At 38.9% G+C, this 15256-nt stretch overlaps 1 long non-coding RNA gene across 1 annotated transcript; it reads right to left on the reverse strand.

Annotated features, from left to right (window-relative positions):
• Nucleotides 1-14379: 14379 nt before the first annotated feature.
• LOC122915698 lies at nt 14380-14943 on the reverse strand. The gene is made up of 3 exons (XR_006386077.1): nt 14891-14943; nt 14691-14794; nt 14380-14455 (listed from the first exon to the last, which is right to left on the reverse strand). It is a non-coding gene; the product is annotated as an uncharacterized LOC122915698 (long non-coding RNA).
• Between the last annotated feature and the right edge of the window lie 313 nt (nt 14944-15256).

Here is a 15256-nt window from a genome sequence, read left to right on the forward strand (position 1 = left end):
CCTACTTAGAATAATTTGCTGTGCACTTTCTACCCTTTCTGAACTTGGTATTATCTATAGAAACATTACATGAGGGAGCACACAGGTCCCATGTCATTTTTGAGAAATGGATCCTAAATTTAAATGTAGCAAAGAACAACAGCTTAATGGCTCGCTATACCACCAAGAGGAAACAAAGTGAAAATAAGAACAGAACAGCCTACAGCATTTTATGGGATTCTTAGCCATAACTGACTCTAAAGTCTTACTCCAAATCTTTTAAAATATGCTTCCTCCCCTGAGAAAATTCTCTGATTTCTTTGCACTAATGAACAGCTCATCTAGTTTCATAAAACAAGATAGGAGTTATACAATAAGTTATATTGAATACAACCGTAGTGATTGATTACCATATCACATAGTCGTGTGGACTATCACTTAAAGAACTGTACTTGAATATTTTGCTGCATGTATTGGTGACATTCTTTTCTAAAAAGTTCAACATCATTTCTTTGGCCTACAAGGGTGTCTTAATTTGTGTTTCTATTAAAAATCAGATGCATTATTTGAACTGCCTCAAAATGTAAACTCACATTTCTTGTTGAGAAGGAAGAGGCAGTTCACAAGAGTATTCTGATAGAATTGTCTCAAGAAAAGACTAAATTAACACCATCAGTCATCTGAGGAAATTTAGTTCTTACAAGTTCCTCTGTCTTTAGCTTGGTTGACATCAGGCATAGGTAAAGAGTGGTGTATATGTTGGATGTAGCTGTGTAAGTTAGGGATAAATGATGGAAACCATTTAAATAGAGAGACACTGCTAACCTACATGTTATACTAAACAAAAATAATCTCTTTATTACTAAAGTTGTACTATTAACATTTTTGTTTGTTTTTTTGTTGTTCGCTGATTTATCTGCTTTCTTCTTTCTAGATCACCTCAAGATAATGGTTTCTGGTTCTGTTTTCTGTTTGTACTCTACTGTTATTTAAATGCTAGGTGTTAATTATCATGTTAACACCTGTCTGCCATTTAATTCCAGTAAGAAATATTTCATCTGGATCTATTTCTTCTACGTGAATTTACCCACTATTACTACTCATTCACTGAAGATCATTTAACTATCTGGTTTCTTAAGGGAGTACTCTGAAAATACAGACAAAATAAGGGCAAAAATCACATTTAAACAGCATTTCATTAACAAGCTAGCAATAGCAGATATTTATTTTGTAATAAGCCCACTGAATCAGATCAGACCTAACATAGTATATGTGATGGGTGTATGCAGAAAAATAAATAAATAAAAGCAACAATCAGCACAGCTAGGGACCCTGACTGAGGATGTAAACACATGAATCCCATGTATTTCCCATCTCTGAATTGTACACTTTCTCATTATTTTCAGCCTCAACACTCTTTAGTTACCACATTGTTTAATAAGAGTGCCAGTTCCAAATCCTTGCTTTCTCAAGAAAAAAATATTCTAGACTGGATTGTCTACTATAAATAGACTATATTTACTATTATAGGAAAGAGAGGCAATATGTGGGATAAAGCTTTATAGCAAGCACTGATGGTGAAAAAAAAAAAGATGATCTAATTAACATTTAGCTGTTAATTTACAATGTGTTCGTTTATCAACTTCTTTAAAAAATATATTAATTACAAACTGTTTTAGGTAGTAATTCAGGGTCTAAGAATAAAAAATAAATATATATTGTCTTGCCCTTGTTTAAGGTACTCGTTAGTTTTCATAAAAATCCCATGGAGCCTTAGTAATTATTGAAGCAATTTTACAAATGAAGACTCCAGAAATCAAAATAAACCTAAGTGGGTGGAGGGGAGGATTCAAGACTTGGTCCCAGGTCTGCTGACTTCATTAAACTGAAGAGCCAGAGGCCCAAGTTTTCAAGTAACCAAATTTTAAAAATTTTCTAATCCCCTACTCTAAGAAGGGTCAGTTTTATCTATCACATATATTTAATGAAATAACGAATGTAGGATATTTTGAAAGTTGCAATGTACAGAGAAATACTGACTGTTCTAGGACTATGCTACTTAAAAATGTCTCTCTGCCTTTTACATTATTTAGGATTATAGGTTTGTGCTCAAAACCTAAAATAAGCATAAGGATTTGATATTTCCAAGCACATATTTTCTCTCTTAAAAAAATAAAGGTAGAGCTTTCCAAATATGTGAATTCTAATAGGATAGGTTTTAAGGAAAACATGTACGCTTAAAGTTAGATGGAGTTTCGACTAACATGGCAATATTTAACAGTAGTTTTTTAACCAGAAGGCACTTACGTAAATTACATCAGCCAGAAACTCCTATCTTGGACTTAGCTTTATTAATCCTTTATAAAGGAATTCTTGACATTCCACTTGACACGGGCAACTGAAGGAACTCCCATACCATGGTAATTGCTCTAACACCTTATAAATAGACAAGGGTGGTCTGACCCTGGTGCTGTTGTGTCATAGGATCCTTTATGTCAACAAACTTGGGAAATAAGAAAAGGAACAGATTTGACACATACTCTTTCCCAGAGGAAAGAGTAGCTAGCTTTCACTAACCCTACATGATATCAACTTCTTTTCTCCTAGAAAATCCCAGGGTGAACTGAATTTATTGAATCACAAGTAGTGAAATCTAATGAAAGCATCCTTAAATATAAAGCCACATATTAGTCCCTGGGGAAATAAGCAGGGTCATACATAATTAGTTCCCTTCCCTTTCTGAAGCTTCTGGTCTTGCCAGAGTATCTAATTTCTTGTTGTTTTTAATGCCATATTTGAGTCCATTTGTTTTCAATGTTCCACATTTCCCATGGTCCCAAATGATTTGTCACTACTTAAACTTCATTTCAATGGACTATTTAATGTTCTTGCTGATTTGGAACAAATATTATTTTAGTTTCTCTTACTCCAGAAGAGGGAAACTTTGATCCCATAAGTAATTCCCTAACTCAGTTAATTTGATCTGGGAATTACTGTACTTTGTGGTGGTAGGTGGATTATGGGGTCTGTGTATTTTATTTGAGACTATAAATTTGTGTCTAAGCGATTTGCTGGTGAGCTAAGATATTTACTATGTCCCTTCTTAAATGGATGTGATCAAGTGATTAGGTTTCTATCAGTATCTTTTTGTTACATAAATATAAGAAAACTCCTGAAGGGATGCACATCACCATCTTGGTAAACATAATGTGGTAATTTTGAGGAACGGGTAGGCAGTGGTTCTTTCATCCAAGGGGGAAAAGCTTCTAAGGAACAGGAGAAGAAAGTAAAAGAGAGTAGGTTCAGGGAGCAGAAAGCAAGGGTGGGAATGAAGTCATATGAGGAACTATTTGAAACATACTGAGAAAAACCCAAGTGTAATTTATTATTTTATTTCTATGACACTAACAGATATATGTAGTTAAAAATTTAAATGGAACTAATCAGCTTTCAAAGAAATAAAAGCAAAAAAAAAAAAAAAAAAAAGTCTGTGATTCTCTGTTCCAACCTTCTAACTTCTCCAGAGGAAGCAATTTTCAAATCATTATGATGAATTTTCTGATAGTTTTCTCCATGCTGATAAATATCAATGTTTTTATTCCTTCTTTATTCCACTGGTATAGACACCATATATTGACTTCTGATAGAAGTTGTTATTTATCTTGAATAATCTCCTCTTTTCCTACTCATGTTCTCTTTAAAGAAATGACAACCTTTCACTGAGTGACAGAATGTGCAACATCTAAACTAGGCATATACCATCCAGCAAGAAACTTAACATGATTACGTATGGTTTCTCATAATTTTTTTTTGCTTTTTTAAAGATTAAAAGTACATTAAATTCCATTTGCAATTTCTAAAAATTGGTGAAAAATCAAATATTCCTCCTCTAGTGAATGAATAATCCTATTGGATAAATCCAAAAGATGGAAGAATACTTAGCAATGAGAAGAAACCAAAGAGACTAAAAGGAATAAATTATTTATATACTTAACAACATGGATGAATCACAATGCAGTGAGTTGTGATTCAATGTTAAAAAAGCCAGACTTGAAAGCTACATACTGTATAATTCCATTTATATAACACTGAGGGAAAGGCCAGACTATGGAGACAATGAAGTGAATGGTTGCCAAGAACTAGGAGTGGCAGAGGGATTAATATCAGGACAAAAAAGAGAACTTTGGGGGATGACAGAAATATTCTAAATTTTCTGGTGGTGGTTACACAACTATATGCATTTTCAGCACACAAAGATCTATATGCAAATACTGAATTTTACTACATATAAATTGTGTCTTACTATGTAATGAAAAAAATGTTTTAAAAGTAATATATTCACTGGCTGCTTAATTTTCTGTGTGTTTAACATTTTTTCCTAACACCCTAATATATCTGTCAAACAATATTTCTGCCCAACACTGAATACTTCAGATAATCTATCAACTGTTTTCATGCCTGGAGCCATCCTTCTTACTGCCCTCAGTATAGCTACTGTTAAGGACCCATCCTCTCTTGGCTTGATACATAACTGTTATTCTGGAATTGTTATTCTGTTCACCAATATCATGAGTTGGATACCTTGTTATGGGGCTCCACTCTTTCTCTTAATTGTTTACTGCTTCCTTTTACAAGAGCATAGACCCTTACCAAATAAGGAGGTAACTCTTTTGACTTTTGGTATATAATACATTTAAATTTACATACAAATATAAAGCTCAGGTGGGATCTATTAGATGGGTTTGGCCAGGAGACCCAAAGTCACAGAAGTCACAGAAAAATTGAAGACAGCAGTCACCCAAGACGCTTACAAAGGTACTTTCAATGCTTCTCCTGAAGCATCACATTCATGGGGAACAATGAAGAGGCAGGTTGGGGAATAGACTCATTCTCACAGCTGAAGGAAATAATGAAATGATGGCAAATATCAAAGATCTTGAAAAAATGATTTATCTTTGCTTAAGACTTTGACCACCGGTGGAAAGACTTATTCTGTTTTATATGAATGAACTATGTTTAAATCCCTTGGGCCTTCGCCTTTTTTTTTTTAAATTTTTATAAACATAGAATATATTTTTATCCCCAGGGGCACAGGTCTGTGAATCGCCAGGTTTACACACTTCACAGCACTCACCATAGCACATACCCTCCCCATTGTCCATAACCTGACCCCCGTTCTTCCAACCCCCCTCCCCCCAGTTTGTTTTGTGAGATTAAGAGTCACTTATAGTTTGTCTCCCTCCCAATCCCATCTTGTTCAATTTATTCTTCTCCTACCCCCTTAACCGCCCATGTTGCATCTCCACTTCCTCATATCAGGGAGATCATATGATAGTTGTCTTTCTCCGATTGACTTATTTCACTAAGCATGATACCTTCTAGTTCCATCCACGTCGTCGCAAATGGCAAGATTTCATTTCTTTTGATGGATGCATAGTATTCCATTGTGTATATATACCACCTCTTCTTTATCCATTCATCTGTTGATGATGGACGTCTAGGTTCTTTCCATAGTTTGGCTTTGTAGACATTGCTGCTATAAACATTCGGGTGCAAGTGCCCCTTTGGATCACTATGTTTGTATCTTTAGAGTAAATACCCAATAATGCAATTGCTGGGTCATAGGGTGGTTCTATTTTCAACATTGTGGGGAACATCCATGCTGTTTTCCAGAGTGGTTGCACCAGCTTGTATTCCCACCAACAGTGTAGGAGGGTTCCCCTTTCCCCACATACTCGCCAGCATCTGTCATTTCCTGACTTGTTAATTTTAGCCATTCTGACTGGTGTGAGGTGATATCTCATTGCGGTTTTGATTTGTATTTCCCTGATGCCGAGTGATATGGAGCATTTTTTCATGTATCTGTTGGCCATCTGGATGTCTTCTTTGCAGAAACGTCTGTTCATGTCCTCTGCCCATTTCTTGATTGGATTATTTGTTCTTTGGGTGTTGAGTTTGCTAAGTTCTTTATAGATTTTGGACACTAGCCCTTTATCTGATATGTCGTTTGCAAATACCTTCTCCCATTCTGTCAGTTGTCTTTTGGTTTTGTTAACTGTTTCCTTTGCTGTGCAAAAGCTTTTGATCTTGATAATATCCCAATAGTTCATTTTGCCCTTGCTTCCCTTGCCTTTGGTGATGTTCCTAGGAAGAGGTTGCTGCCTCTGTTCTCCTCAAGGATTCTGATGGATTCCTTTCATACATGGAGGTCCTTCATCCATTTTGAGTCTATTTTCGTGTGTAGTGTAAGGGAATGGTCCAATTTCATTTTTCTGCATGGGGCTGTCCAATTTTCCCAACACCATTTGTTGAAGAGGCTGTCTTTTTTCCATTGGACATTCTTTCCTGCTTTGTCAAAGATTAGTTGACCACAAAGTTGAGGGTCTATTTCTGGGCTCTCTATTCTGTTCCATTGATCTATGTGTCTGTTTTTGTGCCAGTACCATGCTGTCTTGATGATGACAGCTTTGTAATAGAGCTTGAAGTCCGGAATTGTGATGCCACCAACTTTGGCTTTCTTTTTCATTATTCCTTTGGCTATTTGAGGTCTTTCCTGGTTCCTTATAAATTTTAGGACTATTTGTTCCATTTCTTTGAAAAAAATGGATGGTATTTTGATAGGAATTGCATTAAATGTGTATATTGCTTTAGGTAGCATAGACATTTTCACAATATTTATTCTTCCAATCCAGGAGCATGAAACATTTTTCCATTTCTTTGTGTCTTCCTCAATTTCTTTCATGAGTACTTTATAGTTTTCTGAGTATAGATTCTTAGCCTCTTTGGTTAGGTTTATTCCTAGGTATCTTATAGTTTTGGGTGCAACTGTAAATGGGATTGACTCCTTAATTTCTCTTTCTTCTGTCTTGTTGGTGTAGAAAAATGCAACTGATTTCTGTACATTGATTTTATATCCTGACACTTTATTGAATTCCTGTACAAGTTCTAGCAGTTTTGGAGTGGAGTCCTTTGGGTTTTCCACATATAGTATCATATCATCTGCAAAGAGTGATAGTTTGACTTCTTTTTTGCTGACTTGGATGCCTTTAATTTCCTTTTGTTGTTTGATTGCTGAGGCTAGGACTTATAGTACTATGTTGAATAGCAGTGGTGATAATGGACATCCCTGCCGTGTTCCTGACCTTAGCGGAAAAGCTTTCAGTTTTTCTCCATTGAGAATGATATTTGCTGTGGGTTTTTCATAGATGGCTTTGATAATATTGAGGTATGTGCCCTCTATCCCTACACTTTGAAGAGTTTTGATCAGAAAGGGATGCTGTACTTTGTCAAATGCTTTTTCAGCATCTACTGAGAGTATCATATGGTTCTTGTTCTTTCTTTTATTAACATGTTGTATCACATTGATTGATTTGCAGATGTTGAACCAACCTTGCAGCCCTGGAATAAATCCCATTTGGTCGTGGTGAATAATCCTTTTAATGTACTGTTGAATCCTGTTGGCTAATATTTTGGTGAGAATTTTCGCATCTGTGTTCATCAAGGATATTGGTCTATAGTTCTCTTTTTTGATGGGATCCTTGTCTGGTTTTGAGATCAAGGTGATGCTGGCCTCATAAAATGAGTTTGGAAGTTTTCCTTCCATTTCTATTTTCTGGAACAGTTTCAGGAGAATAGGAATTAGTTCTTCTTTAAATGTTTGGTAGAATTCCCCCGGGAAGCCATCTGGCCCTGGGCTTTTGTTTGTTTGGAGATTTTTGATGACTGTTTCAATCTCCTTACTGGTTATGGGTTTGCTCAGGTTTTCTATTTCTTCCTGGTTCTGTTGTGGTAGTTTATATGTCTCTATATGGTTTATTTGTGAGACGGAGAGAAAGAGAGCATGAGAAGCAGGAGGGGCAGAGAGAGAGGGAGAAGACTCTTTGCTGAGAAGGGAGCCCAGTTGGGACTGGATCCCAGAACCTGGGATCATGACTTGAGCTGAAAGCAGGTGCTTAACCCACTGAGACCAGGCACCCCAAGCATTTGCCTTTCTTATCCTTTTCCTCAGCTTAGAGTACCTTGCCTTGTTTACCTTCATCTTCTGGAAAGCTTCCACTCCCAACAGGGTCCAGGTTCATTATTTCCTTCATTCCCAGACAAAATAAACTCTTTAGTTCCCTATCCTTTCATGGCACTTTGTTTATAACTGTATACTCAATGTATAATTTAAAGCACAACCCAGATATAGGTAAGTTTAATTTTCTGTCCTGCCTCCCCCCTGCAAAAAAGAAAATGTTTCATTCTCTTTCCTTCTCTGGGAGAAGCTACAACAACGAAGAAAAACCACCCTTACCACTAACGAAAAAATACTTACTCTCACCCTTTCAAAATAAATGGGTTCATTTTCCTTTCAAAACTAATTTCCTGTAATATACATGCACCTGATACACTTAGATACATTTAAGTACTTCATGGTTCCCCTCCTGTTCCTGAGTGGGAGACAGGCTTCTAGGTCTCTGCCACTCTCTGTGTGAGATTCAGTCAACTTCTACCCCTCAGTTTCTACATCTTTGTCATGAAGATCTAAGCCAGGTAATTTTGAAAGCTCTTCCCTCAATGAAGATGTAAAGCATCTCAGAAAAATATATTGACTATTAACTGGAGCAATCAGCACTTAGCTTCCTTAATTATATGGAATCCAGAACTGGTTTAGTCCACCTCTTAGGATTTCTGCATTTTTCTGTCACAGATGTACAATGGACTTCCATCTATTTTGTGAAGCACCACACAGAACCTCTCAAGGGAACATAAAAACAATCTTTTCTAATTCAGTCCAGGCTTTCCATTCTCAAACTCTATTGTCACCATGTTTCTTTGCCTTCCTCCACTATTTCTGACCTTGGAAGCCACTGTGATTGCCTCTAGGACCTAAGAATAACATTCTGATTCATTGCTATGGTTAGAATCCCCTAAATAATCAGACCCCTGACTTTACCTCCAAACTCAGAGGAGGCCACATGTCTTTTGTTCTCCCTGCTCCAGTCACACCGCCCTCTCCCTCCCATCTGTTCCCTCTTTGTGGATATTCTTCTGTGTGCTAGCTTGGCGAGACCCTTTCCATCCTCCTATCTTAGCTTGAAGGTGAACTCCTTGGAGACCTCCCCTGACCACACTACCTATAGTATCCACGTTATTCTCCACAACTGCACTAACTTCATTTGCTTCATAGAACTTAAAACATCAGAGGCAATATAAACCTCATCTGAAAGGTACCAGCCCAAACAATTTACCAGATAACTTAAGACTGCCATCTCCAAGTGGGACCAGAGAAAGAAACAGCTCACAAAATTGTTCAGGCTCTAGCTAGAGTCAGAAGCTTGGCCACTTGGTCCCTAACACTCAAAGGTTGCGTGGAGGTGCACCTGGGTGGCTCAGTCGGTTAAGCATCATACTCTTGATTCCAGCTCAGGTCATGATCTCATGGTTGTGGGACTGAGCCCACATGGAGGGCTCCGGGCTTGGTGTAGAGTCAGCCTGAGATTCTCTCTCCTTCTCCCTCCACCCCTCCCTTTGTGTTTGCTTTTGCTCTCTCTCTCTTTCTCAAAATAAATAAATAAAATATATATTTTTAAAGGGGTCTGTAGAAGATCAAGATGCTTTTTGAAATGTATGGAAAACTCAGGAAACTCACCATACAGGCTTTTAGAGTTTTAGGGCCAAGCAAGTAACATTTCTACTTCTCATTAACAGTGCCATCCATACCACTAACTCCTGGTAAAGGATGATCGTCTGACTACTCCATACCATGAGTTTTCTAACTGAGCCACCAGTTGCGCCCTACATGTTATCTGATATACCAGCGTCTAGTCAGGCATGCCCCATGGCAGTTTCTTATTTTGTGCAAGTATACATGAGATCTGGAGCAAGCAGGTCCCAGTAAGACAAGAGGCGCACAGAAGCTGATAGCTAACATTCCCAGTGCATCTGCTTCTCACACACAACTGACACTCAAGATGTAGGACAACCAAGAACTAAAACATGAAGGAAAGACAGGAATGCTCCAGGTAATTGGGTCAACATAGAGGTTAAAAAATAGGAGTGGTACTTTGGAATGTGAGTCTGTCTAGAGAGGAGAAAGAAAGAGGCAAATGGTGAAGGATGAAAGATTAGCAGGTATTACAACATGAAACAGCGGGTAACACAGGGTAAAAAGTTTTGTCCTTTGGAGGAATGGCAAGAGAGTGAAAGCCTTTAATCTGGGAGCGAGCAATGTGTTATGAACACAAGTGCATTTTTTTAAAAAGATGTTCAAACTACGATGCTTCCTAGGCAATTGGATATCCAGAGGTCTGACAAGTTTAGTTTGGATATACTTACTTAAATCTTTGGAATATTTCATGCTCATTAAAACCAAGAAAACAAATGAGACCTTCCAGTAAGAATAAGAATAATCTAAGAAGCTGCAGGGGCGGCTGGGTGGCTCAGTGGGTTAAAGCCTCTGCCTTCAGCTCAGGTCATGATTCCAGGGTCCTGGGATCGAGCCCCACATTGGGCTCTCTTCGCAGTGGGGGAGCCTGCTTCCTCCTCTCTCTCTCTGGCTGCCTCTCTGCCTACTTGTGACCTGTATTTGTCAAATAAATAAATAAAATCTCAAAAAAAAAAAAAAAAGAAAGGTTAAAAGGCAGGTTTGACAACTTAGGTGATGTTTATAAGTTCATTGAATTATACGGACCACCTACTAGAAAAGAAGAAATGACAGTTCTTTACTAACCATTTCTAAAATTTGCTGAAGTAAAAAATGTATACTTGATAGAATGTATCACCAATATTGAATTCTTTCTTTTGCTGCTTACCCGGAATAATGAGAAAAGAACTTTCGGTTTGTTGAATATAGTTTTTAAAAATTATTTTAAAAGGCACACTAGAGAATTTCCAACTAGCCTGAGTGGGTTACAGCCAATCAAGGAGGCAAAAACAAATCAGGGAAAGTTCTGTAGTTAGCAGGCGTGGCTGCAGAGTCGGGCTGGCAGGATTTCCTCTTAAACAACTGCTTTACCTCACTACTTTGGGAATTTTTATTCCCTAAAGGATTATCCTGCATGAAAATCAATCTGAAGATTTCACAGCAGTTGCAGACAACTCTTTCAAAGTGTAGCCATGCGGATACAGGGGATTCTGAGTGTCCCGCGGTATCTATTTGAATATGCCCTGTCAAAACTGCGGAAGGAAATGTGTTGGCCATGCTGTGATCTCAAAATCAAAATTAGAGTTCATGTAATAAAAACAAGAACAAAAGGTCAAGTACGGTGGATGTAAGCACATGACTCTTGCCTAAGGTATTATTTAACTTAAACTTGGCATTAGTCTGTTCTATTTAAGATGGCTTTCTGGGGACACCTGGGTGGCTCAGGGGGTTAAAGCCTCTGCCTTCGGCTCAGGTCATGATCCCAGAGTCCTGGGATGGAGCCCCACATTGGGCTCTCTGCTTAGTGGGGAGCCTGCTTCCTCCTCTCTCTGCCTGCCTCTCTGCCTACTCGTGATCTGTCTGTCAAATAAATAAATAAAAATAAATAAAATAAAATAAAAAGATGGCTTTCTGTTATGCTAGTGCTTATCTTTTAGATTTTTATTAAGTTTAAATGTCTGTGTCTAAAGAAAATCAGATTTCAGAAGTACTATTTCAGAGTACAGTTTTTACAGTTTTTTTTTTTTTCCTCCAGAACTGAATGCTAGCTCTTTCTTTAATTCAAGGGCCCCCTCAATAAAAACAAGAGTATATAGCATATCTCAACAGGGCCTTAAATATGATAAATATTAGAGAAATAATTGTTCATTAAGCATCTGATGAGTTCATTATAGATGTACAGTTTCCACATTTCTTACTTTTTCTATTTGCAAAATTCCAACATGCTGTGTTGATGAGGTTTGGTAGAAATGGGCACTCTCACACATGGCTGGTGGGAATAATAAATGATAGAATGCATATGGATGGGAAATGACAGATTAATGCTCTAAGAAGGAAAGGGGACAGGAGCTGGCAGGTTAAATTGCAGTGAAGGTCACTGACAGCAGAAAAAAACAGAAAAGGGGCTACCATAAGAGTGAAAGTAAGCACAAGAAAGTGGAAATTTTGTTTTCTAGCAAAGATACTTCAGAAAAAGATATGGATGAGTTCGATTCTGGAATAAAGGAATATAGATCAAGGCAGAACAAAGCAAGTCATCTGACATTTCACATACCTGGGTCTGAATTTCTGCAACGTGCTAACTGCCTTATTGTGAATGAGTTCATTAACTGCTTTCAACCTTGATTTCCTGCACTATAAAGTGGGGATAGTATGCACTATTTCACCAGGGTGAAATAGTTGTGCTTTTGTTTTTTTTTTTTTAAGATTTTATTTATTTATTTGACAGACAGAGATCACAAGTAGGCAGAGAGGCAGGGAGAGAGAGAGGAGGAAACAGGCTCCCTGCTGAGCAGAGAGCCCGATGCGGGGCTTGATCCCAGGATCCTGGGATCATGACCTGAGCTGAAGGGAGAGGCTTTAACCCACTGAGCCACCCAGGCACCTCTGAAATAGTTTTTTGAAGAGTGTCAGATTAGAGTATAAATATAAGCACCTCTCCTTTCCTTTTGATGACTATTTTCTAAAGAAAACCAGGGAGGAGACAGGCAAGGCGGAGGGAGAAAATGTGATCCTTGGGACTCCAGCTGTAGAAACAGGATTCCATTTACCGAAACATAATGTGCACTTCTGGGAGTTAAATATGTAATATTTTTAGTGTCTCTGTCAGTCTCTGGCCTTTTCAAACCAAATCAAAGCATTCTTTTAGTATTCTTGGAAATAAAATTATTCTCACATTCAGGCAGCTACTACTGTGGACCATTTCAGCACACCAACACGCATAGAACCACGGCAAGCCTTTCCCTGAAAGAACATGGCAGAACGGCTCTTCATCTTTACACCTAAAGGTGTGAAGTCATCTTTGCAAGAGTCACTACTACTGGAAGGCAAGCTACCTTCAAATGGCTTTACTTGGACAGATTCCCAGCCCTGTTCCCCAAACTGTGCCACCAAGAAACCCATACCTAGTAAGGTCTTACCATATCAAAAAGAACACAGACGGCTGAAAATCACTTTATATTCTGAGCTGCTTACCTCATGTCAGAGCACATGGCGCATGCTTCCAGCCACAGGACAGCAAGGGATCTTGTCTTAGGTCACTGCTTGCCTTCCCCTCCACCTTATTAAGAAAAAGCAGCAGAATATGGAGGTTGCTTTTTGTTAACCACCAGGTGATTAGAACTTCTTGCTGAGGGAAAAGGGCTTGTGGCTCTAGGACACGTAACTCATTTGCCGCAGCTGCTTTAATTCTATGGCCCACTTGAGTTTCCTGAAGGGTTTCTATTTCTGAAGGCCTTCTTCTTCTAGAATGTATCTTATTATTTCCATCCCTGACTCTTAACCATGCACAGGACATCTCTCTAGACCTATGTTCTTTGGATAAACTATGTGAAATGGTCTCTGTTTCATGAATGTACGGTTGACACAAAATGTCACCTTAGCTTCAGGTATACAACATTGTGATCACACAACTCTATACAATATGTTGTGTGCCCAAAAGTGTAGCTGCAATCTGTTACTACACACTACCTCAGAACCACTGATTATAGTCCCTGTGCCGTGCCTTTCATTCCCATGACTTACTTATTCCATAATTGGGACCCTCTACCTCCCACTCTCCTCCATTGTGCCTGTCCTCCGCCTCAGCAACCACCACTTGGTTTTCTGTATTTATGGTTTTATTTGTTTTGTTATTTATTCATTCATTTTGTTTTAAAGATTCCACATAAAGTAAAATCATATGGTATTTGTCTTTCTCCGTCTGGCTTATTTCACTTAGTGTTAATACCCTCTAGGTCTGTGCATGGTGTCACAAATGACAAAATTTCCTTCTGTTTTATGGCTGAGTAATATTCCATCGTGTAATATATACCACATTTTCTTTAACCATTCATCTGTCGATGGACACTTGGGTTGCTTCCCTAATTTGTCTATTGTAAGGAATGCTGTAATAAACATAAGGGTCCACAGGTCTTTCCAAATTCATATTTGTGTTTTCTTTGGGTAAATAGCTGGTGGTGGAATTATTAGATCAAATGGTAGTTCTAGTTTTAATTGTCTGAGGAACCTCCATACTGTTTTCCACAGTGGCTGCACCAGTTTACATGCCCAGCAACAGTGCACGAGGATGCCTTTTTCTCCACACCCCACCAACACCTTGTCTCTTGAGCTTTAGATTTTAGCATTTGTTTGGTGTGAGGTGATCTCACATGTGTTTGATTTGCATTTCCCTGATGATGAGTGAAGATGAACACCTTTTATACTCTAGCTGTTCTTTTAAACCGCAGCTTTTTTTTTTTTTTTTCCCTGTGTCTCAGGGCTTCTGTGGCTGGTGTGGGCTAGGGTGCCAGGTCCCCCTGAGGCAACAAGCCGGCTCTGGTGCCCGGAGCTCTGCCCTCTCTGTGCTGTCAACTGCGAAGAGGAAACACAAACCGTGATACTCACGAGCCCCTCCAACCCCAGGAAGAGTTCCAGCAGATGCCCCACTGTTTGGCAGGGTTCTAGGGTTCCTTTCTAGTCTAGTTGCCCTTTTAAATCTCAGCTTTCCTCCTGTGCCCCAGGCGGACAAATCTGCTCTTAGCTCCTCAGTACCACCACGCCTCACCGCAGTTCTGAGAGTTACAGGGGTCGGGGTTCCTGGCATTACCTTGCGTCCATCTCTCCTGCTGTTTTCGCTGTGGTCCGTCTCTCCTAGGTTGTGCAGAAGATGTTCAGTCAGCTCTCAGTTCTTCTTCAGGAGGTTTGGTGTGTCTGTGGAGACGGCGAGTTCACAGTCTCCTGCGTCGCCATCTTGGACCCGCCCTCCCTCCGCTCTTAAAGCCTTACTGTCTCCTTAACGTATATTACCGTCCCCTGTGCCTGCGGTCTGTGTTCTGGTCCTCTAATGAGTTCTAGTTCCAATTCCTCTTCTCTCAAACACAGTAAAGGGACACCTGCATCAGAATCATCAGAGTGCTTATTAAAATGCAAATTGATAGTATCCTAGCTATTTTCATTATAAATCCATTTGCAAAAGATGAAACCGTGCATCCAAAGCTTGGAGAGACTCCTCTCTACATTAGGTTAGAGTCCTTCTGAGCAAACTTAACAACCTGTCTAAGTGGACCTCTAGAGGGCTGGAAGGAATTACCAAGGGTAGTTAGGAATGCTCTCTCAGTAGCAGCTGGCATGAAATGTGCATGTACATGTAGGCTCATGTATTATTTAGACCAG

Source organism: Neovison vison, chromosome 8 (genome assembly GCF_020171115.1).
Source record: "Neovison vison isolate M4711 chromosome 8, ASM_NN_V1, whole genome shotgun sequence".
NCBI lineage: Eukaryota > Metazoa > Chordata > Mammalia > Carnivora > Mustelidae > Neogale > Neogale vison.